This window comes from Chlamydotis macqueenii, chromosome 2 (genome assembly GCF_036417535.1).
Source record: "Chlamydotis macqueenii isolate bChlMac1 chromosome 2, bChlMac1.mat, whole genome shotgun sequence".
Lineage (NCBI taxonomy): Eukaryota > Metazoa > Chordata > Aves > Otidiformes > Otididae > Chlamydotis > Chlamydotis macqueenii.
The window spans coordinates 3,161,720-3,189,465 of NC_141557.1; positions in this window are offsets into that span (position 1 = coordinate 3,161,720).

Sequence of the window (27,746 nt, forward strand, 5' to 3'; positions counted from 1 at the left end):
TGCCAGTGAAGCCAATTTAGAGCTAGTACCACCTCACTTACAGCTTGAGCTTTGACACCACGACGTTACGACAAACCTGGTTGATAAATAGGCTTTCTTTGTGAGGATGAGCAGGAAAATGGAACAGCTTTCTGGTTCTCTTTCCATTCTGTGGGCAGAAAAAGGGTGTGATCTGCTTCAATGACTCCCTGGGGTGAATTTAATTGAACACGCTTTTTCGGTTGCAGGCAATGCTGTCCATCCCTTCCTAAGCTCAGGAAGCACCTGCTATAGTCCTGCTCTGGAGGTTAACACAACCAGTGTGATGAGGTTTGGTCTTTCTGACAGAGACTAATGGCCAAGGACAAACAAATGTCTCTTTGAGGGTAGAAATTCCATGGGGATGAACATGAATTCTCATGGCTACTGCAGTACGTCACCCCCAAGGCTCAAACCCACAAGAATGCCTGTCACAGCACACCAGCTCTCAAGGAGGTACAGTATTTTGTCTTAATCAGGTTTCTAAGCCACTCTGTATATTGAAATTCCTGATGGAAAGCCATATCTGCCTTTTTGCACATTTCTGCCTTCAGGAAAGTTTTCTTTCAGCTTAATTTACTTTATCAAAGTGAAGCGCGCACACACACACACACACACAGGTAATTCATATGGAAGTGCATCTGAATTTTTTCTTCCAGAGGCATTTGCATTGAAATGGCATTTCTGCTTTGAAAGCCAGTGTACAAAAAAAATAAATTCTGCTACAGGATGTTCTCCGTATGCATCTATTCAAGGTGCATTTGTTTACAACAGAAATAACTTGGACTCTTTCACGCTTCTATTGGTACTACAGAAACACAGAAAAGCAGTCTGGATTACTTGGCTGTCATGATTAATACATTTTAAAACATAAAATAAGGATGATTTTCTTAAAAATAAGTAGAACTTAACTATTACATATTTTATTTTTTTTCCATATTTTAAAGATGAATGATTCGACAGAGACTAAGAAAATTAATGAGAACAGTAGTTCCTAGTCTGTATTTTCTGTATGTGAAAATATAAAAGTACAGTAATCCAGGCTGTAGAATAATAGAAAAGAAAACTGAAAAATGCATCTAAACCTTACCTGGCTCAAAGCAGGACAATTCCTGTATGATGATCCATATATGATTCCTAAAAAACCATTTATCTAACCTGTCTTTAAAACACTTTATTGACAGATACTCCGCACCTCTCCTAGACTGTATCTCAATATTCTCCTTATAGGAATATTCCTAAATTTTGAATCTTACAGGCTGTGATTTAAGCCCATCTCTTCTTGTCCTATCCATCAGAGATACAGAGAAGACTACTCACTTTCTCCCTGCAAGAGACTTTCAGACCCTCTAGTATATTCCTTCCCAGTTTCCTCTTCCTTAGGTTAAACAACCACATTACCTGCTGTCACTTTTCACTGAGTTTTCCTGAGTCTGACTGCTTAAATTCATGTCTTTTGGATTCCACTGAATGGCTCTTCCTTTTTCCTGGACATCACACTCTTGCTAAGTTCTTAGAATTGGTGAGTAGTTTGCCAAGATTCAGACTACTTTTACTACATCCAGGTTGGATCCTGAGTACCATTTGGCAGACTCCATCTCTGGAGTACTAACATGAGCTTCTCCTTTATGAGCATCTCTGGGTCATGGCAATGACATTGAAGGCAGCTCTCTATTTAGTTTAATGGTATATAAGCACGTGATTATTTTTATATGAATATATTTACATTAACATCATATCCTTACATTGCAGTTTACACATTTTAAAACAGAACAAAGTAGATTCAGACTGGACATAAGGAAAAGAATTTTTACAACGAAGGTGGTGGAACAGTGGCACAGGTTGCCCAGAGAGGTGGTGGATGCCCCATCCCTGGAAACATTCAAGGCCAGGTTGGACGGGGCTCTGAGCAACCTGCTCTGGTTGGAGATGTCCCTGCTCCTTGCAGGGGGATTGGACTGGATGGCCTTTAAAGGTCCCTTCCCACTCAAACTATTCTATGATTCTATAGCATCACAGAATGGTTTGGGTTCAAAGAGACCTTTAAATATCACCTAGCTCCAATCTCCTAGTCATGGACAGGGACATCTTCCACTAGATTAGGTTACTCAAAGCCCCATTCAACCTGATGTCGCACGCTTCCAGGGATGAGGCATCCCCAACTTCTCTGGGCAACCTGTTCCAGTGTCTCAACACCCTCATAGCACACATACACATAACCTGACCAACAATGTCTCCTATCTTAAGACCATATATCTCCTTATGGTAACTACATTTGTAGCAAGCACAAGCCATCAGTGACTCTTATTCATCTATTTTAACTGCTTTTCCTGAAAAGTTATTGTCTCACTTGCTAATTTACCTCATATCCACGTAAAGTCAGTTATTACTGATAAAGGGAACTATATTACACTTTTTCCTATTGCATTTTTCTCTTCTTTCCGATTCTTTTTTTTCTGTGTTGTGATGTTTATGAAAGTGAATTCTGTCCTCCAGGGTTCTTGCAGTCACTCCTTACTTTGTGTTTGCCAATTTAATGAACAGACTCTCTTTTTGATCACTCAGGTCATCAAAAAAGCGTCAAATACAGAATGGAACCCTATAGAATCTGTGTGATCTGTATTTGCATTTTGGCGTTACACTTCTGATAACTACTCCTTGGGAACAATATAGAGTGGCTTTATTCTCAGTCTGTATTCACCAAGACTAGCTTTCCCTTAATTTCCTTAATTTCTCATGAAACTGTCACGAGAAATAATGTTAGAAGCCCTACTAATGCCATAGACATCTCACCATTTTTTTTTCCTTTCCTGTTCACAAAGTACACAATAAAAATTAGACATGACAAATCCACACTTGTCTGTTATTCATCTTTTTGCAATTATGATGAGAGAGGTTTAATTGTCATGTTTTATTCCAAAGGGATCCAAGCCCCTAAGGAGCACACATTGTATTTTCAAAAGCTACTTAATCACTTAACAGTGGAAATCCTTTTGACTTGCAGTGAGACTTGTGCCACATGATCAAAGTGTCATGTGGATGGATTCTGAACACGTCAGGAGTGGGAAGATGTGAGAAATATATGGGAGTGGAGTAATTTCAAGCCTTGGTGTCCAGCAAACATTTCACTCTTGAAATAGATACTGTGTGGAGCCACTGAGATTGTGCTGCACTGTTTGGTTTCCCAGGCATTAATAATTTTAAACGCCCAGCTCTTTTGGAAAACAAGATTAAAGCTATGTTGGCAGTGAAATTCAAAGGTGATCTTGCAGGAAGTGTGTGTATTTTCAAGGCAGCATTAAAATAAGCTCATAGGGGTATCAGCATGGGAACAGAGATCTGTATTATTCAGGACTTTTTGAAGGGTTTTGCAAGTTTTAGTGAAAACTATTGACCTTGAGTCATGAGAGAGATTGGTGTTGGATAAAATCACTTTACTATGACTCTGGATATGTGTACAGGAGCAATTATAATGTCTTTGGATTATGGTGTAGAAAGAACCTAAACCGTCACTCTTCACTTGTGTCCTTTTTAATTTACAGGGAAAGACAAGAGTTTTCCCCTCATATTTTCTCAGATACACGATTTTCCTGTCATGCCCCAAAGACAGCATGGCAGGTCAGCCTAAAGGATTTTTAAGCCCAATTATACCAAAATAACTGGCCTCTGATCTTCTCTGCCTTTATTCCAGTTGAATTTTCAGTTTTCATAGCCCTGTGCATCTTTCCAAGCCCTGTTTCATGTTGGCCTCTTGGCTCAGGAATATCTTGACTCTGTTCTGCCTAATTTCAGCACTTGGAGTCATTATTCCAGTCCTGTCTAGGTTTTTCTGCTCTAACTATTGGTCATGATAATATAAATCAACAACTCAGTTTGTTAAGTCAGCCAAAGGAGGAATGGAGAGAGGACTACACGTGTAGGGAGATATCCTCACATGGCATATGGAGTATGACCACTCCTTCACAGAAGGATCATAAGCTTCCATGTAAGTGTACAAAAGAGTTCCGGTTCTACTTTCATCCTTGTTGTCAGGGTTGTAGGCTATCTAATCTGCAGATTTTATCAAGTTCTTACTTATGGACACTACTGTTATTTGGTCTTTTTACTTACTTGTCTTACCACTGACTATTCTGTGCTAAGGAAATACAGTGTCAGGTGACTTTCACTGTATTCAGACAAAACGATTCCTTCCAGAAAAATACAGCTAAAGAAAGGTTACCCAGCCTTGGATAAAACGGCTATAGGTCTCCAGAGGAGTTGGGCTGATCTTCTCCTTTAAAGAAAATACTGTATACTTGTTTGGTTTCTGGGTTTTGGGAGGGATTGGTTGATTGTTGTTGGTTGGAGGTTTTTTTGTTTGGTTGGTTTTGGGTTTTTTTTGTGTCTTTCTGGGTTTGTTTGTTTGTATCTCTAAACCCTGAAAAGGAATATTTGGATTGTGAACAAATAAGCAATCTTGTGCAGAATCCCTAAACACACTCTGCAGTCTTGGTGGACCAGGTGCCCAATTAGAGTAAAAGGGCCAGTTGAATTTCCCATCCAGGACTCTGTGACCAAGGTGAAGTTGGGCACCATGCTACAAGCTGGAAGATGTATCGAGTTGTTAGTGTTGTCATGTGCCAACTTTTAGTCATCCACAAGTTTAATGTCTAGCTAAAGGCAGCCTTCTCTTCTTCATGTGAAATAAAAAAAAAAGAGAAACAGGCATCTACGGAGGACAGCTCACACCATCCTATGTAGGATCTAATGTATTTCTTCCTACTGATTATTGAGGGAATTTTCTTCGACATCTAGTCTTCTGCTACTGAAACAATTGTATTTATCAGTTAATCAAACTCTGTCTTAAAATTTACTGGAGTGGTTGCTCTCTCCAACCTACTAAAAGGTTGGTCTGTAATCTGTTCTGTGGTTAAAAGCAACTGATGAAGTGTAGCCTAAATTTATTAGAGACCAGTTTCAATCCATTTGCTCTTGTACCATAAATGCAATTCTTGTCTTTTCCCAACAATTAGGAAAAATTACTAAAACAGTCAATCATTCTTAAGCTGAGAAATAGGACAACACAAAAGCACAAATAAATAACTGAATGGAGTGTGTGTGTGTGCTAGGAAAGTAATTTTTTTGCCTTGAGATTTTCTTTTATTATGCTGAAGTCAATAATAAGATCGTGAAATGCCGAGGTAATCTTCTCCTTTCCTTTGAAATAGTATCTTTAGGTTAGGTTTTCCTTTCTCTAGGGGAAGCTTTTCAGAGACTATGACTTTGTTTTATTCTGTTAGCTCATATTTGAATGTTTGTCATTCCACACATGGAATAATTTCTTCTATGAATTATACAGGTTCATGGTGGTTACCTTAACAGCACTTACAGAAATCTGTTAGAAAGATATAAAGAAGCAAGTGTCTTATTTTTTCCTTACTCTGATGCTTCCACATTAATACAGTGACAGAGAGAGTTAATTAAAGATGAGGAGTGACAGTGCACCTTACATCTTGCTGCAGTGAACAATTTATGGGACTGGATTATCAGCTGATTTAAATTGTAGCTCTCCTGAATAGGGAGATATGATAATGTGGGTCAGCAGGGCTCTAGGGACAGAATCTGCCTTTCAACTTGTTACAGAATGTACAGTAATTAGTGTCCATGAGAAAAGAATAAAATATGTGCAAAGAATGATAACATTTGATATCAATACTCAGAAGAAATAGAAAAGCTCCTTCTCCATTCTTTTTCATTTTCAGAGTAATTTGCTGAGATTATATTAAAACATCCTTATTCCTTATATATATTAGCATGTAAGTCCTGATTTTCACAGAAGTCACATTTATTCTGAAGTAAAATATACTTCATACTTGGCATATTTCATAATTTACAGGCAGAGACATAGTCTAAGCTGACCACTGGAAAAAAAAATTGCAATGTATATGAGACAGGGAAAAAGATAACCAGTCATTTTAGTTGTGTTTTTTTTTTATTATTATTATTTTACCCTTAAATATAACCTGTTAAACTTTGTCTTTCCTTTGGAGCTTGTTATTTTCAAAGTTTCCATCAGACACTAATTAGGTATTGTCAATCATTTAGGCTTCTGGAAGAATCCAAACAAGACAAAAGAAATAGTTTGAGTCTTTAAAAATAAATGTACATGGCTTGAACTCTTGAAGCATGTCTTGTGCTGTGGTGCAACAGGACTTGACTTTGCCCATCAGCATTCCGTCCAAAAGATTTGCCTGCTGACATTTACGTGATGAGGTGGCATTTGCTTTTGGGAGATGTGTTTGGCTTCATGTATTCTTCGCAGTGACTCTTTCCTGATGGCATGTAAAGGTCATTTCAGTAGAACCGTGTGTATTTGTAAACTTCTCGAGAAAGAGATTCTGGACATGAAGCGTCTGCTGAATGGTAAGTAGGCTTCTTGCCTGGAAACTGCTGCTTCCTCCCCCTCTGGCTTTGTTTTTTCTTAAAAATTAAAAAAAAAATAAAATTGGTGTCTTTTTCTATGAAGCATGCAGGAATAAAATGATACCAAACAAAGCACTTTTGCACTTTGTTTCTTTTTTTTTTCTTTTTTTTTTTAATATATATATATATATCTTAACTGGAAAAGGGAAAGTTAACTTGAGTTATGAAAAGACCATGATTTTGATGGTTGATTACTTCTGTGACTCATGAGGCACTCTGCCTTAATGAGATGGTGTTTTCTAGTACACAGTGCAAATGCTCAGTGATGAGCTGTAGCCAAGGTTGAACCAAACGGGTCACTTTACAGATATTTATTTTCCCATAGGATATGAAGGTTGGGTTTGAACCTTTAGGCTTTGACTCAGCAGGTGAACTGGCCAGCAGTGTTACGTTCATATCCAGAGGCACTGGGAGGCAGGAGCTAGCACTCCTGGCTGAACCCTTGAACCAAAGTCCTCTCTTCCTGGGAGTAAGCATTAGTTTGCAACTCTCTCCTATTACAAGTATGAGGAAAGGAGAGGATGAAGAACAGAGAAAGCAAGGTTTTGAAACTTTTATGACTTGATTCAGTTGCCCTATATAGGCATCCAATGCCATTATATATACCCCTGAGCTTCCCATCCGGCTCCAACTGTCAGTCTAAAAGATTGCAGGTCCTGTGTTATGACTTTCAGCTTTTCTGGATGCTTCAGAAACCCTATGGCATTACAAATGGCCCCGTGAAACTTTGTATTATATACAACTAAATTGTATAAATGCTTTTTTAACTCTGGTTATCTTGATATGAGTTAGGTATATAAAATCATGTTGACACCAAAGAACTATATGATAAATACAGACGGTCAATAGCATCAATAGATCCTGGAAAGTTATTCTGCTCATTTGAAAGTATCAACTTATTTGTGAATTGAATCAAACCCCTAAAGTTCTGACTTACAACACACCTGGAAAAACATCAAACTATTCCTGGCATACAGATAAAAAAAAGACTAAAAAGCATTAATTATTTATTCATTTGTGGCTTTGGTTGTATTTCCAAATAGACCAAATGGCCAGCCAAGGTGTTGTCGGTTTTCTTAGTAGAGTTTTGCTTCACACATATACCTGCTGGCCACAGACAGAAAGGACAGTAACCACAACTCTTCTAGGGTATTGGTATCGTAGGTCATGAACCCCCTGGAAGAGATGATGGGAATATTTCCCCTGATTGGTACAGTCCTGCACAGTTAGTGTCAAAACTACAAAGCATGTACAGCCCAACATCCCCAAAAGGTGCAGATATCTTCATCAATCTTATTAACCTGGCTTTTGGGAGACTCCAGAAAATCAGATATTACAGTCGTTAGGCAGTAGGAAAAAGAACCACTTAATAACAAACTAATTCTAGGTAACTCATACTTCTTGCAACCTGACTGTGGAGAAATAGATTACACCTCCATGAGTAAAGCTGAAACTAGCTACTCGTTGTACTAGAAATTCATTCTTGCTCAGAGAAGGCATACCAAATACAGACTCCTCAAAATATTGTTTAATCCTTAGATAAATATTCTGTACCACAGTTATCATCACTCAGCTTCTACACAACAAAACTGAAGGGTATGAAACTTTGCATACTAATTCTTACACATTCTGGTATATTTGGGATGAGTTGCTTTAGACATGTCTTAAGGATTAAAAATATCTAGGTTTTTTTTTGTTTGTTTGTTTTGGTTTTTGACATGTAAGCCAACTGAGAGTCACCATTCAAGTATCTGTTCCAGGAGGGCTCATATGGATCAAGTAGCAGTGATCTGATTACCAATTATTTCCTGTGCTCAAGCTGGCTTGCTCACATGTAATCTATATTCTTTCTAATCTTTATTTTTTTATACTTCATTACACCGTGTCTAGAGATGCAATGTAATTAACAGCAGGTACTTATCTGACATCAGAATATCTGCAGTTTTGCCCAAAAGGCATAATTTAAGAAGCATCAGAACTTTTGTAAACTACATATAAACTGAAGTTGTATTATTCAGCAGCTGATGAACAGGAAAAACTTAATAAGCAGAAGAACTAGGTAATGAATTTATAGCAATAAATTTTATTCATCTATAGAAAGAAATATAAAAAGGCTGCATGAATAGGAGGAAGGGTCATTTTAAAAGGCTTAAATGTGAAATAAATCCATTGTTAGACTGAACTATTCTCAACGTGGTTTCTTAGCATTAGTTAATTTTGTTAAGTCAAGTGATTAAAAAAATAATTGAAACCTCTGAACAACAACTTCTGTAAATTATTTCTGTTATTCCTGCCTTCGAAAAACCATTACTAGGTTGGACTAGATAACCTTTAAAGGTTTCTTCCAACCCTAACCATTCTATGATTCTATGGTTACAGACACCCTAATCTTGCAGGATTTATATCTGGAAATATTTTATTTTCCTTATTTTCACTTGTGAAACCAGAAACACAGAACCAGAAGAGACGTTAAAGTTACTGTAAGTAATCAAGGATGCCAAAAAGTGCTTTCAGAAGGTGGATTAAATTTGCTTTTGTATATGAGCATGCTCGAAATTTGTATTTATTATACCAAAAATTTTCAATCTTCTAAAATTATTTTGTTATGAAAAATAAGTCTCCGATTTTCTTTTCCCTCTGCGATAATGAAATGGGACCAGTTAGTAAAAAGAATCTTCTCTACGTAGACCCTAAGGACAAGATTATCCTCCCACACATCAAGATACACATTATTACAAGTCTGAAAAACAACAATGCTGCACTTTCCAAGCACATGCTGCTGGGGTGAGGGGTGTCACTTTTCTAGAGAGCAGCTGTTATCCCCAAACGTGAATCCTCCGAAATATTAGTTGGGAAGTCTTTATGAAAAAATCCTTGCAGCAACTTGGCACAGCAGAGAAAATGACTGTTTTTCGCTGCTCTACTCCTACCTGGTTTGTCTGCGCTATCTCAATGTCAATTTACAGCAGAGTAACCAAAGCATGCAAAATATGCCTAGGTGAAGCCAGGTAAATCCCTCTGTTGTGGTTACAGGGGAAGGACGCATGAGCTGCTCAATTACCTCTATCAGCTGAGTGAGTAGAGCTGAATGCATTCAATTTGAAACATTACTGCTTTCAGCTGCTTTCTCCATAGAGCTGGCGAGGAACACTGATCTCACAAAGCATCATCAGACCAGAATGCCTCATCTACTCCAGCTCAAGGTTTGATACAGCCTTTTTTTTTTTTTTTCCCTTTGATCAGTTTACATGTTTCCTTTCCCCTACTGCTCTGTACAACTTTTTCCCACCAGCAGTAGGTTGGCCCAAAACCCGTCTGAGTCCACCGGACAAAGGGGAAACTTCCAGCAGCTTCTTGCAGAAGCTGCCACCGTAGCCCCCCCGTCACTAAACAAAACCAATGCAAAGACTGTAATTCCATAAACGAGAAAAGGGAGATTTTATTCTAGTTAATAGTTACATCTTATTACTTATTTTGAAAGTGGTGTTACTACATCAGTAAGTTATTGATCGACCAGACCATCAAAATTAAGTTTGCTTCTGTACAGGAGAGCTGGTCTCACTGCCAAAATAACATATTATTTTTGTTTGTTAAATCCTATAAATCCTCATGTAGATTAACTGTACTTTGAGTAAAATGTAAGTATACTACAACAAGAAATGTCCTGGGTGCCCAGAAGTATTATTTGCATTAAATTGTAGTTGTTAATTTTAACAGCTCCATAAAATTGTATCCACTACTGCTCAAAATAAGGCCCTGAAAAACCCAATAAACCAGATCTTCCATTTCTTGATTGCTGATTCAGCTTGCAGGGCTTTCCTAGGAGCCTAGTTTTGGAGAGGTTTATCTCCCTTTTTGCTTTTCATCTACAAAGAGGAGGCATTTGTGGTTCATGTCCCTGTGCCATTGCCCTGACAATCCTTTCTCTCGCTGGAGTAGTTACATAGGAAGACCCGTGCAGGTTTCACTGTCAATAGGAGGATTTAAAATCAAGATAGCTGTAAAATTCCATACGAATAACATCTGAAACACACTAGAAAAGGAGTCAGCATTCTCTCCTCAGCATCCTCTTGAATACCTTCTACTGTTTCTCTTTGTTCTGTCGCTTTTTCTCACATACACTTTTCAAAGCTGTCTCAAAAACCAATGACGCTTAGGGTCATAATGCAATTTCATATGATTTCATTCCTCCCCCCACCTTATTTCATTGTCTTTGCCACAAGGATTGCAAGGGAGTATTTGCTATTGTTTAATGTCAGACAATTTGGAGATGTCAACAGCTCGTTTTACCTCTAGGCACAGAATTTTCAATATTTACCACAGCTGCAACAGTTCATTCTTGGGAAACATGGGAGGAAAAAGTAATTAACACAGAAAGAACCCTACGGTAACAATATCAGGAAGGAAACTGAACACTGTGACATGCCTAAAACAGAGTATCATTGAAGCCAAAATTGACAGTGTGTATAAAGAAAGGCAGTTAAAACTACTGTGATAGAGATTTCCAAGACCCTTTATGGCACATGCTGTAGAAATGTTCTCTGTCCCTGAATTTGTTTCCCCAAATTTTGTCTCTCTATAATCTCAGATTTTTTTTTTCCACTTATTACATTACTTGAAGACATGATCTTGATTTCAAACCCATTTTCTTAAAAGGAAAGGCATTTCACCTAACCTTCGCGGTTTAGGCTGTCTTTGACTTTCTCTGTGGTCACTGGGGCGAAATAGGCATCTTCAAACTGTCAGGGAGATCCTGCTGTTGAGTCACGAGATTCAGAAAGGACTCTTTTTCTTTCTAAAGTCCTTAAAAAAATCATATTTTATTAATATTGCATAAGAAGAGATGGGTTTTCCTCCCATAGCTTTTTAGATTCACAGTCATTGTTAGCGAGTTGCTAACAACCACACCAGATTTTTGATGATGTTGCATTCTTTTAATATTTGGTGATTGTTTTAAAAAATGCATTAGCTACTGAAAATGAATAAAGCTCAGCACATTTTCTGCTTCATGGTTCCCAGTTTACAGTAGAAAGAGAGAAAGAGAATGTCAAAGAAAAAAAAAACTAAGCCATTTTTAGCTTTCCTGGCTTCAATGAAAAGCTTGAAAATGTGATCAGGGAGCACTTTAAAAGAACATATATATATATATATATATATATATATACACACACAAAAAGATATGACTTGTTTATTGTAGCAAAGGAAGGCAGGTGGGAGAGATTGGCAGTCCTGAACATCACAAGGAAAATATCAGGAAGGAGAAGACTGCTCTGGACAGAGGGAGTAGAAACACGTGAACATCAGCTGCAACTTAGAGGAAAATTTCTAGTCATCAAAACACGGGTTTCCTAAAAATACTCATATGGGAGCCTTGCAAATAATAAACAAAAAAAAATTGTGTTACTTTGAAGAAGGAAGATACGTGAGAACAATTACACTGCGATTTGGGACCTGATGCTGAACACTGAGATGTCAGAGAGCCCATGCCTATACTCCAGACCAGTGCTCCTAAGGCAAAATAAAATAGTTCCTTTTTCCTCCTCCTTTTTATCTCTGCATACCTAAGTCAGTGCCTTTTTTTTTTTAATTGGCAAAACTGAATTAGTGTTTAGTCATCGGATTAAAGCTGCTTTTAGTATGTTTCTTAGCTGAACAAAGAAACTATTCAGATAAGAAAATTAAGAATAGTGAACTCTTACAATGGTAACCACTTGTGGCTTTTTTAAGAAATACGCTCTCTTTCTGCTTGTGTATCTTCTTCTACTGACTCCAGGAGATGATGAAAAACATAAAGAAGATTGAGGCAGAATCTACTCAGAGGCCCACAGTGACATGACAAAAAGCATCACACAGGAGTTGTGACAAAAGAAAAATGTTTATATTTCTGGAAGAAAGTTTTCACTGTGAAGATAGTCAGAGAACTGGGAAACAGAGGCTATGAAACCGCTGTCACTGAAGATATTTGAAAGTGAATGGGATGTAGAACCATAGAATGGTTAGGGTTGGAAAACACCTTTAAAGGTCACCTAGTACAACCCCCCTGCAAGGAGCAGGGACATCTCCAACCAAATCAGGTTGCTCACAGCCCCGTCCAACCTGGCCTTAAATGTTTCCAGAGATGGGGCATCTACTACCTCTCTGGACAACCTGTTCCAGTGTTCCACCATCCTCATTGTAAAAATTTCTTCCTTATACCTAGTCTAAATCTATTGTCTTTTAGTTTAAAACCATTACCCCTTGTCCTGTCACAAGAAGCTCTCCTGAAGAGTCTCTCCCTGTCTTTCCTGTAGGCCCCCTTTGGGTACTGGAAGGCCACTATAAGGTCTCCGCGGAGCTTTCTCTTCTTCAGGCTGAACAGCTCCAACTCTCTCAGCCTGTCCTCATAGTACAGGTGCTCCAGCCTTCTGACCATCTTCATGGTCTCCTCTGGACTTGCCCCAACAGGTCCACGTCCTTCTTATGTTGGGGACTCCAGAGCTGGCCCTGAGGAGTTTTAAGTTGGCCCTGCTTTGAGCAGAGTGTTGGACCAGGTCATCTCCAGAGGTGCATTCCAAACTATGTTATTGTATCAATCTACGATTATATGTATAAATTTTAGGAGCAATTTACATTCTTAACTGGAATTTAAAGGCTATTTCAGCCCCTTCATGAAACTTACACAAGTGTTTAAAAAAGAAAGCTATATAAAAGGCCATGCTGTGACACTCTCACATTGATGCTACATGGCCATTTGTGAATTTACTAATTGCACCTTACTGCTTTAATTTCTAGTACCAAGGCAAGGTACCAGGCCACATCAGTACAAATACAAGACCAGGGAGACTGTTTCTTCCAGAAAACATTACCAACAGATATTCGTTTGACTAATCTTTGTACTGTGTTGTAAACACCTCAGATCGTGTCTCTTACAAGTCTATGACGTAGATGAATCTCCTTAGAGATCCCATGTAATTCTTCTCTATCGCGTCTGACAGATAACTAAGTGGGAGCAGAGCAGCTATTTGGGCTAATGGCCCCTAATTTGGCAGACTTTCATGCTGTGAAAAAGAAAGTAAAAGAACAACTAGAACATGGTTTTCCTCACAGAAGCAAAAATAATGATTTCTAGTCTCAGTCAATTAATCTTAGCTTTTTTTTTTTTTTCTAATTTCATTTTCAAACCATTAGAGGGAAAATTTGGTAACAGTCTAAATAGCAGCATAAAGAATATGGAATATTGTGTCTGTGTAACCAGGCATACTACCAATTTGCTACCATCAGGAACTATCTTGCTCCCCTTCTGCCTGCCTACTGGCAAACTTATCCCACGAGGTTTATAGTTCGCTACTTTTTGGACAGCAGCAGCCTGAGGAATGGTCTAGTAAGGTTTGTTTTAGTCTTAGACTGTGACAAAATCCCAATGAATTAAGCCAGTTCCAATTGATGTATGTGCTACTAAATTTAAAATAACAATAACAACAACAACAACAATAATAACAATAACAACAATAAAGTCTGTCTGTTATCTAAAGCAGGGTTGTATTTTATATACTAGATTTGTTTCTAACAAAGGTACTTACACAGCCCTTGAATATGTTAAAGTTTTGGAGATGCTCATAATTTTTAAGATACCTGTACTCAGGCAGAGAATATAGATGACTTGTCCCAAATTACACAGGAAGTCTGAAGCAGAGATTTCAACACCAGGTCTTTGAGGGCCTTGAATACACACATGAATTTTCCTGCAGAAGCCTACATGTTGTCCTGGTCTCAGTGTTGATTGTCCAGTTCAAAGGTGGCATGTGTTTATTTTCAGAAAGACACTTTATTAATCAGTAGAACTTGCCATGTGTTCAGGCAACAGTGCATGCTTTATCCATGAGAGGTTGGGATGATCCACATAGTGTGTGTTCCAACCATTGTTATCTCCTTGACATCAATACAGGAGTACACAAGACAGTGTTTGGTTGTACTAAGGAATTTGGGATAGTTTTAATTAGAACCATGTGAAAGTTATCCAACATAGTCAGTTTGGTTTAAAAGCAATGTGGATTTGCCAAAAGGGAAATTGTTCTAAACAAAGCGTCAAGCCTGGCAAAGCTCCATCTTTACATAAGTTTCACACTTCTGAAATTCTTCAAATGCACTGCCTGATATTTTCCAACAGGAAAACAAACAAAAAAAAGAAGAGTTTATTTGATTTGAAATTATGTTTTACTTACAGTTATAAAGTTCAAAATGCTTTAAAAGTTGGAACTTCAAATACTTGCTGTGTTTTAGCCCTAGTCAGCAGCTAAAAAGCCACGTAGTTATTCACTCCCTGCACCCCTCAGTGGGGCAGGGAGAAGGAGAATCATTAGAGAAAAGAAAGCAAAACTCCTGGGTTGAGATAAATAGTTTAAGAGAACAACAAAGGAAAGAGAAGAAAAAAAAAAAAAACAGAGATAGAAAACAAATAAACAAACCAATAACAAAAAAGACTTAAGCATATAATTTACAGTACCATAGCTCATGGTGGACCCTGATGCTCAGCTTCCTCCCAAGTAACAGGAACCTCACCCCCTCACTGATACACTGAGCAGATGTCACATGGGATGAAATGGCCCTTGGGCCAATTTGGGTAAACTATCCCAGCTGGTGGCTAACTAGTAACCTATCCCAGCTGTGTCCCGCACCCACAGGTGCCACCAGCTCCAGTTCCTCTCCCAGTTCAGGTGAAAATTAACTCCATCCTAGCCAGAACCAGGGCAATAATAAAAAAATATTAAAAATAAAATTCTATAATTGGTAGAGAATTTATTTTTGGAGTGAGCAGGAGATGCAGGTGATATATGACATTTAAATTAAGACATCTAAAAGACAAGACAAACATGGAAATAGGAATCTATGAAGTTTTTGGGTTTTTTTGTTTGTTTGTTTTTTTTTTTTTCCAAAGGGCCTCAAAGGGCTCCTAAACTCATGCAATAAATCACATGTGTTTCTGGGAAACATACCATGGTGGCCAATTTTTCATTACACTCTATTCTTCCTCCTAAGGAATGAAAATCCTTGGTGAGGAACTGTGTCCCTACTTTTTACAAATATAAACATGGCCGTACAAAAGGAGATATATTTTAAGGATACCACGTCTGGCAAGCAGGCTGTCAAAATGGGCAGTTTGCATGAAGTGAACTCTGAAAAACTGGAGGAATATTTATTCTCTTTGTCAGTTTTTCAGAGATGACTATGAGCGATACTTCCCTTCTCTTTCTCCCTATTTCCCTTCCTTCTCTGGCTGTTTAGACTATAATCTTTCAAGGAGAAGATTGTCTCTTACTACCTGCTTCTACACTAATGAGCCTTTTCTGAAGGGACTTCATATTATGCCATTAGTAGCAGTGTATCATCATATTATTAATTTCTAACAACATTTTATGAAATACTGTGTTACTTGGCAGGGTTTCACTCACCACTGTGAATGAGCTACGTATTATGATCAAAGCATCCACACATTAAAGTAGTTTTGGAAAAAAAAATCCCTAACAACCACAACAACAAAAAAAATCACTGAATGATTTTGAGCAGTGCCCCAAACCGCTACCTGGTAACATAGCCTTTCAAAAGATTTTGCACATCATTTTAGTGATTTTTTTTTCTTTTTGCTTCCTTTACTGTCAGATTTTTAATCTCCAAGATGAACAATACCCTTTGAACATGACGTTTTATACTATGACCCTAAGATCTTTCCTTTCAACAGGATGCCTCATTTTTTAATTTTCTACTCAGCTCAAGGTCTTTACCTTCACCTTGATCCCAAAGGATCATCACTTTTAACTTTCTGTTACTGTGTATAGCTGGGACTGTGAGCATTCTTCATTTCTGAAGACAGGGTACTGGCCACTGACACCCCAGTTAATGGTTATATTAATTGTGTGAGTAATAGTAGAATAGAGAATAGTACAATTGCTTTGTGCTTTGAAAGGTGCTGCATAGTCCTGTAATCACAGTAGGATAAAATCTGGAAGATATCTCACATTTTTTGCACACTCTTGTTTATACATCTCAAAATCATTTTAAGACCTAAAAAAAAAAGAGTATCATTTATGAAATAAACATTAATAGCATTTACATAGAAAAAACATAATGCCAAAAAAGCTCTAAATAGGTTTTGTAATTTCTATAATGTGTTTGGAACATGAAAGTTTCTTAGTAAATGAAGAAATCAAAAGCAGGTGGCCTAGAACACAGCAGGTCCGTAAAGAGGCTGATGTTAGCCCACTTACCCATTCTTTTACAAGACTTAGCAATTAATGAGTAAAGGCTGCTTTTGCAGCCACTTAGCACATACAGCTACCGGCTGCTGACTGTGAAGTTTTCGGGTGTGGGTGCCTCTGGGAGTCTTGATAGAGAAAAAAGGTGTCATTAGTACCCAATTTACCTTTCAAAGAAGATGCACATTCATCACCTCACCCAAGCTTTTGGAGTGAGACTCATATGAAGAACTGAGGAGCTTGCCAGTCCAAAACTTTTAGGATCTTTCTTCCCCAAAAGGCACAGCCTTGGGAGAAGGGATCAAGGATAGCTCTTTGTGTTGCACAGCTAGTGCTCCAGCATGAGCTCACCAGAAGGCCCCCTTAGTACCTCAGGTGTGTTTCTTTTTTGAGATACTGAACCTGTCTTCATGTGTAAGTCTTCATTCTCACTTGAGGATGTGTGAGGCCAAGGCTGAGCAAAGGAATGAGAACTGCAATGAGAACTGGATTAGAGTCTGGTTCCGAGGTCCTCAATATAAAAGAAACATGGACATACTGGAGAAAGTCCAGTGAAGGGACATGACGGTGATTAAGGGACTGGACTATCTCTCCTATGAGGAAAGGCTGAGAGAGCTGGGACTGTTTAGCCTGGAGAAGAGAAGACTCAGGGGGCATCTTATTAATGTATTTAAATATCTGAAGGGAGAGTGCAAAGAGGACAGAGGTAGGCTTCTTTCAGTGGTGCCCAGGGATAGGACCAGAGGCAATGGGCACAAAATAAAACACAGGAGGTTCCATCTGAGCATCAGGAAACACCACTTCACGGTGAGGGTAACTGAGCACTGGAACAGGTTGCCCAGGGAGATTGTGGAGTCTCATTCCTTGAGATTCAAAGTCTGTGTGGACACGTTCCTGGGCAACTGGCTCTAGGCCGCCCTGCTTGAACTGTGGTGTTGTAATAGATGGTCTCCAGAGGTCTCTTCCAACCTCAACCACTCTGTGATTCTGTGAACAACAGCCTATTACTCACCTACCATGCAGAATGGGTAGAAGTTGTTAGAGGAATAAAAAGAACATAAAGTAAGATAGGAACCCAGCACAGACTTTTTCTCACCATTCAATGGCTGCTAAATAATGAACAGTACACAGTTATTCAGAGGTCTGAATTATGCATGTTTCTGTAAAGAACGAGAGTTTATAAACTGTATAAACAGCCTTTACAGCTTGAATTCACTTTCATCACAAAAGTAATGTCACTTCTTCCCTACCACAGGGGCTAGTTATGGACTGTAGTTGAATAATTTTTGCATCAGGAAAATGAGTTCTTAAAGCTTATCATAAATCTCCCCATTTCAGTCTATTCCCAGGCAAGGAGTCCTTCACATTTCACAGCAGTCTCCCAAAAAGAGAGTTTGATGGAATGATTCGGACTGACAATTACTTTACTATTGGTTAGCTAGTTACTCTTGGTCAGATGAGCTGTAGTAAGAGTTTAGGGCTTCTAAATGCAAAGAGTTAACAAATATAAATAGCAAGAGAGTTTTCTATCAAACCTGTACTTCCTTTCATGTGGACTGGCTTTTACATAGATTTCTTTTCCTTTTGGTCACAGATCCTCTTCTTTCAGCTTGTCCTCATTGACCCAGAAGGAAATTGTGTGATGAAAACCTTAAAGATGCTCTTGTGTATATTTACAACAGCTTCTAAAATCTCTGTGTGATGCTGAAAAAGGCTGGAGGCAGAGTTGTCTGTTGGAAACAGAGGAAAACAAAACCATACTATCTTGAGGCTACATAGTGAGAAGTGAACAGATAATTTTGTTTTGATTTTCACTGATAAGTGGTTAAACCATAAAAATCACCTGAATACTTGGCAACACAGATCTTTCTTTTCCTTCAAAAAGTACTTCTCTCACTCATTGTTTCTAGTTTGTTTTCCAGAATACCTGAAGTTTTGCCCTAATGGACAACACCTATTCTCATCATTTTAATCCCACACATTTAATTGCTTTGTACTTTGCAGTGGTGTAGGGCGTATGGGGATGGAGCTTGCAGGGGAGATAAGTCCTACTTTGGATTATTTCTACAATAGTCCCAACGGAGTTGCAAACAAAATAATTAGGGTTAGTAGGATTTTGCAGAACAAACAGGAGTAACACAAATGAGTGGGTCTGACTACTGCTAGTGAACACATTTCCGTTTTTTTTTCCAGATTGTTTTCCCAAACATAAAAACAACTTACCTACATACGGATGTCACTGTTAGGGATGTAGTAGGACTATCAGATGGCCAATATAGAGGAAAGAGAAACATTATTATTGGGAGAAAAAAAAGAAAGTTATTACTTGAAATGGTCCAAATTCATTCTTCCAGAAACTACCAGCAATTTTCATTAATATCTACTGCTCATCGGGGTCTGATTTTCCTCCATGCATGTGCAAAGTCTAGCTGTCTAATTGGCCAGGCTTTCCCATGCTTGCTGTGCTTCATTAACTATGTGCTGGCAGAAGTGATGTTATAGCAACTGCAACATTCCTCCTCTCCCCATTTAATCTGCTTTTTAAGACATTGTGGTGACCGTAGGAGTGCAGTGGTTGCAGGCAGAAGGTGATGAAATCTTGGTGGCAGTTATTCAGATTTTACCACCAGCTTCTCTCCTCCAAAAGTACAGTCAGATGGTTCAAGAAGTAATGTGAATTTCTTTTCACATTTACTGAATACATCAGAGAAAAAAGAATTAAAACCCCTGAAACCCACAGAACTTGAAGTGCTGGTACAAAACAAAGCCATAATCAATTCTCAGTGCAAAATGGCTTTTCTTTTTGGATTTCAATGTATTTCTATAAAACCACATAAGACTTGAAAAAATTGAATACTTTGTTTCCAATTCAAACAAAACATTTTATTCCATTTCAAGAGCTTTTGTAGCTTTTCAGTTGGTTTGAAAACATGAAGATATTTTTTATTCCAAATGGACTGGAAAAATTTATTTAATCACACAGATCTAGTTTTGATGCACAAATAGATCAATTGTTTCCTAGCAATTTGTAGGCTTTATGGACAGAAAGGTCTTCAAATAAGTCTGAAAGTAAATAATGCTGTGTGTATCTGTGGACTCCTATAGGTAAAGGTCCTATAGGTAAAGAACATACAGGGATCATTTCTTCGTTTTGTATACTTCTTAGCACAGTGCTTTGCGGGCCCTAACCCATCACAACAGATCTTAATAGTATTCTCACAGCACCAAAACATGTAGTGAATATGATGGGCCTGACGCAGAATGTCCCCCATTGGGATAAAGAGGGATGCGAGGCCACGGTGAACTCTGCAGGATCTGATTTAGAGTTTCTTAGGAAGTTACCATTCTCATGTGTAAACTCGTGCGGCAGAGTCAGTAAAGTAAAAACATGAACACTCTGAATTCACATCAGCCCAAAGTCCTGTAGCTTAGCTCCAATCCACCTTCGTCTGCAGCTTTAAAATTAATCTCCAGGTTTTCAACTATTTACTGGTGTGGGAGCAGTAAGCTTGGTTACAGTTCCCACGTCACAAACGCTTGGGAAAAGAAGGGTAGAGACATCCTGAACAGCCATAACCATTTCTGTTTTGAGTCTCTGTTCATAACTATGTCGTAAAGTCACACAAAGAATGTAGGAGTGGACCATGAAAGGGACTTTTGTCACCTCCAGTACATGAAAGATGGTGTTTTGTGATGACTTGGGTAGTAATTCAAGACCTGCCCAAACTCTTAGCATGTTAGGTAGGGCCTTAGTGAAACTCACTCACACGCCTAAGTGGGTAGACTTGACTTTGGTTGTACCAAGATGCAGAGGAGGAAGACTTCAGACAGACAGAGACCTCGGCATCACACTTTCAATTGGTCCTGGGACCCTCCTACTCACATCTTTAAACCTGACCCTGAGGAGGTTTGTGTCCCATGTGCTATAAATGTCACCTAATGATGGGCTTCAAATTCTTCTATAGAAAGGGGCTACTCTTTACTCTGTCTTCTAAAGTGCTGATAGACACCTTGAGATAAATTACTTGCTTATATCTATATGACTACCGTTATTTGCTCTTGGGTATTCAGGATGGGTACATAGGACAACACGTATCATACAGGACCTACAGGAGATCTGCACCCTTTTGAAGAGGAAGCTGGAAATCAGGTAAAATTCACCATTATTTCCAGAATAAAACCTTGTGCCTATATTTAAGCAATCCTGTCCCAGATCTTCACTGGCAATGAGAGTACATCTCCAAGACCTATCTTAACCTATTTTCAGACATCTCAGATATCTGGATCTGAAGGCACCCTAAAGCATTTCTGAAGTGTGACCTTCAATTTCATTTTCAGTTCTTCAGAATGCATTGTTTTTAGTGTATCAGCAGTTTCAGTGATAGCTGTGAGGTTTCTTTTATCATAAATTATTAAACATGCTATATACATCAGGATTTAATGTGATGTGCCTTAGATTTTGAGTTACATTTAATATTGTCACAATTGTTTTCACTCCTTCATTTGTTTCAACCATTCATCGCCTTGTTTAGATTAATAGCTTTGAGTAAAATCTTCCTGAATACATTCTGAGCTGGGACCGGGAATTGAAGTGCTTCTATCTTTCCTGTCTCTGTGCCTGAGACTGATAGCAGCACTTAAATGTCATGTAAGGTCTTCCAAAGCCAAAGACATTGGAAACAGAGTCACACACTGATTTATGTGAATTTTATTTACAGTAACATAGAAATGATACGGGCTAGAACAGAAGGAAACGGTTACTTAGAAGAACTTCAGACTTAAACACTGTTTCTCCTGCAAAGCAATGCTTCAGAAAAGAGTATTTTAGTAGGAAGAGGATAAACAAAGTTATTACAAATGGATCATTTTGCCCCTCCTACTTGACACAGATATTTCTGAGGATGAATGGTGGTTGTCCACTTTCATAGGTAGAAGACATTGGCTGCCAAAATCCTTTTTACAGAGGTGGGAAAATGCATAGTAGGATCAAATGGCTATGAGTAAAAAATAAAATCAAACCCCAAAGACTTACCGTTCTGCTAATTGTACCTGAGGATTACTAGAACAGTGTATTAGAGCATAAGCTGCATTTATCACCCTGTGATGTTTATAAAAGCAAGATAAGGAATGCTCCTAGAAGTTATGATTTAGTCAAATACAAAGTAAGACTTTAATCAGACAAGTTTTACTGCTTCATTTTCAGTGGCTGGAAAGCATCTGGACTTCTGCTTTTAAGCACAAGGCAGCTTCTGCTCCTGCCTGGAGGGTCAGAGCTCTTCAGACCACTTAGGAATGTAGCATGCATTGACGGCATTTGAGGATGAGATGGAAGGTATTTTTCAACCTGTGAATATTTCTCAGCATCTTTACAGAAACATATTGGGGCATTTTAAAGAGTTTCACCTCTGCACTGGTGTGTTCACAGCTGGATACCTGTTGCTGGGTTTCCTTGAGCAGTGATCTGATCCGGTCCTCAGTGCTTCACAATCCCAGGGAATTGCAAACACCAGGCAATGGTTATAGCCAAGAGCGAGCACTAGTATTCAAGGTTTGCCCTCCTTACCTGATATTCAAATAATACAAATCAATTTTCTCAGAAAGCAAATTCTGTGGTCTGGAGCAGAGTCAGCCCAGTGATACATTTCCTATTCTACGGCCATGCCTTCTGCACACAGCTGGGTACAAATGAGGAGAGTGCACTCTGCTCGGATTAGAAGGAGCTGAGATAGATGGAAGGATGCTAAATCCTGCAGCCCACACACTGAAAAACTCACAAGGCCAGTGCTCAGAAAATACTGTTCTCCCTGTCCTTAAAATTAAGGTAAAAATGTTTCTTTCATTCAAACTTCTTAAACCATGAAGCTTGGAAAACCTTGAGCAGGTAGGAGAGGTGGGCAACCTGATCATCATGGAGCAACACTTCTCAGCAACTAAAGCATGGTCCAACATTAATGCAGCTGTTTTATCACATGTTGTGTTTGAACTTCTCTTTTCTCAAGCTCTGAAACTAGCTGAATGCAGCTTACCTCAGCTTTTCAAAGATCAAGGACACGCACAACAAAACCTTTGTGGGAACACAGTCATTCACGCTTGGCACAGAGGCAATTGGCAATTGCTAAACTTACTTCTTCTCCCAGTCAGAGGTCCTCCTCCCAGAAGAAAAGGACTCCTCTGCACACCGCAGATCCCACAGACGTTGTCCCCCTCTGGACTGCTTTCCCCAGGAGTAACTGACAGCTCTGTGACCACCACGGGGCATTGCTGTGCATGAAAAGGGATGGGACACATGGCCACCCTATGAGGGGATGCAATATAATCAGTGAATTGAGGCTATAGGGAAGATTGAGATGCAAGTATCACTTCACCTAAAACCTTTAACCCTTCACAGAAAGCCCGGGATAGCTGCTCCTGGTATGGTTTTGGTATGTAATGAATTTACTTTTGCACACAAAACTCTTTTCCTTAAGTGTGTGCTGTGAGATCACAGGCGTGGCTGTGACCTCCTGAGCAGGATTTAACAAGCAGTCTCTTCACAGCCCTGAATTGTGGCTCAGGCTGTTCTGCAAACAACCCCCCCCAAAAACTAAGTGATTGCAAACGGCATGAGAATGTCAAAATCACTTAGTTAAATCAAATCAGAATCTGTTTCCTTTGGAAAAAGGGGTAGGATTTGCCAGGGCTATATGTAAGCCAGAATTTCAGCTTTCAGCATCTACCTGTGTTAGAATTTGAGTCTCCGAAAGGACACAATGAACATGATTCGGAGGATTTTTTTTTTGTATACTCTATAAAAGAGTATAAAGAAACCTTAATTTTGTTCAAGCTTACACAAAACAAACAAATGAACAAAAGGGACTAAGAAAGCAATTGAAAGTAAATTCAAGTTCAGATTGAATCTGAATCAGGAACAAAATTTGACATAGTTAGGAATAACTAAAAATTTGAAGTTATAATGGAAAGTTTTCTTCAAATTTCTATGAAGGCCTATCTGTCTCGTTCAGAAAATGTACTTAAAGATTAATCTCAATCTATTGGAAGTTTTCTAATGATTGTTGGTGAATTTTGGTACAATTTTGGGAAGGTGACACAACCCCACTTATTTATTTTCAAAGTCTTCTGTTCATTTAAATATCTCCAATTTTAAAAAGGATTCTGCTTCCACATTACACAAGTAGTACAATAAAATTAAATTCTGCCATACTAAAGCAAAAAAATGGGAGCAGTCACGTGACATTTCACTCTCAGTGTGTTTAAAAAAACAGCTCTAGGAATAAAAAATAGTTGAAAACTGGGTTAAGACTGTCCATCTCCCAAAAAGAGGGAGCATTAAATGTGTAATCATAGTAAATATTCATAAATGCAATCATCTTTGTTAGAGAATCTCAGCTAGAATAAAACAACACAGTTCTTAGTGATTTCAGCTATTTCAGATAACTTTTAGAGAGGGTGGCATGGGGTAGGTCCTACCTGGGTAACAGCAGTGGATAACTCCATGTATAACTTGTAACATGCTACAAAGTGTCCCAAACAGCAGCTTCCATTGTAGTTTGTGATGTAACAAATTCAATTTTGCAAGGTATTTTTTGCAAGGAGCATGGTGACATTATTAATTCCCTGCCTTTATCTTGGTAATCCAGGAACAAGTTTTCCTCAGTGAACGTTGGCGTGAGGAGGTATGAAAGAATCATAGAATTGTTCAAGTTGAAAAAGACCTTTAAGATCATCGACTCCAACCGTTAACCTAGCACTACCAAGTCCACCACTAAACCCTGTCCCTAAGCTCTGCTTCTACGAGGATGCTTACAGCAGATTCTCCTAGTGAAACTGTGTAGTAAAGCACATGGTACTTGAAAGACTCCCTGGGCCTCATAGCACGTAGAAACAAGGCAGTGTTCTGGGGGAAACTGAGGCAGAAGAGCAAAAATGCTGAGCTTTCTTAGAGAGATCTTGAAAACAACTTGAGGATTACAAGCAAAGGGCCAGAAGTGCTGATGAAAAACGCACATTGCAGAAAAGTAGTAAACCTTTTAAAATAACAGAGAGAATCTTGTTCCTTTATGTTGCTCAGATATACTGGAAAAAACTCTCCTTTAAACTTAGAAATAAGTTCTGGCATACAACTGATAGCATATATTCCAGGAATTTGTTACCGTTTGTGATAACGCTCCCTCTGAGCTTTGTTTTCTGGAATTGTAAATGGAAAATATGTCTGGTATTCGTACAGTGTTGAAGCACCTAAATATGCTAAACTTTTTCTACAGAAAATAAAAAAAAAATTACTGTTTCCTCTATTTTCTGGACTCCATACATCAAGTTGTCTTTAGCTGTAGTTACATTCGTGCTCATTGAATGTAAAGAGAAAGAACAAAAAAACAGAGTTCAGGTTAGTCAGGTGACTGCCACATCCATAAACTCACATTTGAATATTTTTTTCTTAGAAATCATTTTCTACACTAAGATTTGCTTTTTGTTTTGTATAAGAATTGCAAATAAGGCTGCGTATCGGAAGTAAGCAAGCCTTTAGTAAGTAAGTCTGTACCATGATATAACCTGATTTTTCTTCTGGGAAAATGGGTCTAGATCCATGCTAGGTAAAACTAGTGGCATAACTGAAATGGCTAAGCTAGCAGCCTGCTCCCCAAATCACCCCTCTCCAATTAAACGGATAACCAAATTATTTTTTTTTCTGTTGGATATAGGCATGTGCTCTTTCCTTAGGTGTGTGCTCTGAGATTGCAGTGGAAGGCACGGTTGTGAGCTCCTGAGCAGCACTTACAAGCAGCACAAAGGGTAAGGACAGAGGAATAAATTGCTTAGTTAAGTATTTCTGACAAGTGCTCAAGGGGTAAAACCAGGCCAACGTATATACATAACATTTTAGCTTCCAGGTAGATGAAGGAGAAATTGAAGCTGAAAAGTGTTAATTTCCTTTCCACAGGCAACCCAGTCTTTTCAAAATGAAAACTTTTATTGATCTTTTCACAACATGCAAAGCTGTCATGCACAAGGGCCATGCTGTGTGAGGCTCTATATATACACAGTGTGAAACGCTGTCCCTGGATCAGTTTAATCAATTTAGGGCACTCTTTGTAAGAGCACAGCTTACCTGTCATACCATGGAAAGTGGTACCATGAAATAGTAGTGCCGTGAAATTCAAAGTTATAGGGTTGAAAAATATGGATTTATGAACAGTGTAACTATACAAGATGTATTTCAAAGTCATAGAGTTGACTCAAATTTAGACGTCTACTCGTGAGGCTCTGCCTGCAAGCTGGGTGTCTTAGATTCATTACAGCTGGGGGAAATCTAGCCAGTGAAGTGAGAGGAGCCTCTATATACAGCAGGCAGGATGTAACAGCTTATTTTAGATGCTCTGGAATATTTTTCCTGGTCTCCATCTTACATTCAAGTGGATTTAGGTCTCCTTTATGTCCCACCTGCTTCTCTTGAATGCCCTCAAGGTGCATTACGTGTGTCTGCCCTAGCATGAGCTGAGTTGCTGTGTGTGCTCTGCTGCCTATATTGGCAACTCCAATGGATAAAATGCAAGCTTAAACCAGCCCAGACAGATGCACCTTGATTTAAAGATCTCACTTTGCACAATGAATCTCAAATTTGGTTTATTCCTTCAGTATTCAGGTCTGACACCAGATCTCCATAAATTTGTGGAGCACAATAGTCAAGATCAGTCTTTAATCAATGTTCCACATGTCATAGCAGTAAGTGGATGCCTGTCTCCAAAAAATGAGTGTTCTGCAAGTAGCTAGTCTACACTTTACAGTTGATAATACAGAATGAATTAGGCTAAGAAATAAATTTACTCATTTCCAGAATCCCTTCCCTCCAAAAAAAACAAGCAGCAAAACACAGATGCAACCCAGATCAGAAGAGTAGAATCTGATACAGTTCTCTATGGCAGACAAACAGCACTTGTTTTAAGTCAGGCCCAAATTTGTCTTTGTTTGAATGTATCAAAGCTTCAGCCAGTCTGCTTTACTTCTCATTGAAATGGTTCTTGAGTGCTCTCTTGGTCGATTCTTGCATCTCTTACACATGAGACTTCTGAGTCTTTAAATAGATCCCCATACTTTTTTTTTTTTTAAATTTTGTATAACTAAAATGCAGATAGTATACTGCTGAACTGTTTCACCCAAAAAAACCTCTCTGGATTCGGATGGAGGTCTCCACAAGTGCATACAGTTGGGTTTTTTTTTTTGCTTTCTCAGCGTCTTTTGATTTCATATTTGCATCCTGCTTACACGGTGAGTAGGCAGACACACTTCGCCTGTTTAAACTGCCTCCTTTCCTAATTTCTGAAGACATTTTGAGGGCAGCAGGCAGAACACATTCAGCAACTCAGGAGGGTGAGGGTAGCAAATTTCACCTGAGGTACAACTGTCAGTCCATTCCAGACAAATGGCAGCATGACAGCCCTGAAACAAGGGATACAGGTGGGTGGAAAACACATCTCAGAAGACTAAGATGCACAAAATAATTCCTTGTCCTTACTTTGTGTCCAGATTGCTTGTTTAGATGGGTAAAACAGCTGGCTTATACAGATGGGTAAAAATTCTGGCTGGCAATCAAGGGAATCTGTTCCTAACTCCTGCTTGAAGGCAGGTTCTTTTTGTACCGGCAAACAAATTATTTTATCCGTATACTTTTTTGAACTACCTTCCAATTATTTCATGGGGCATTTTGAAACTCCTTCACTTGATTCTGTGCAGTCATGAACTGCAATTCACCGTGACTTCACTCCAGGGAAATATTGGCCTCTAGGAACTTTGCTTAAAATGTTTCAAAATACTAAATAAATAATGACTCCCCCATCTAAATCTCTACAAAACTGATAATCCAGTGAATCATTCTGCTTTTATCTGAGAGAACTCATGTTGAAAAATGTGTCAAATCAGCTTTTATTATGACCTCTGCAGAAGTAATTCAAACAAAAAACTTAGGAAAATTCATAAGCAACAAATGCAATTAAGTAGGTTTAGGTTTCTTACAGTGATGTTATCATTACAATGATAGTATTG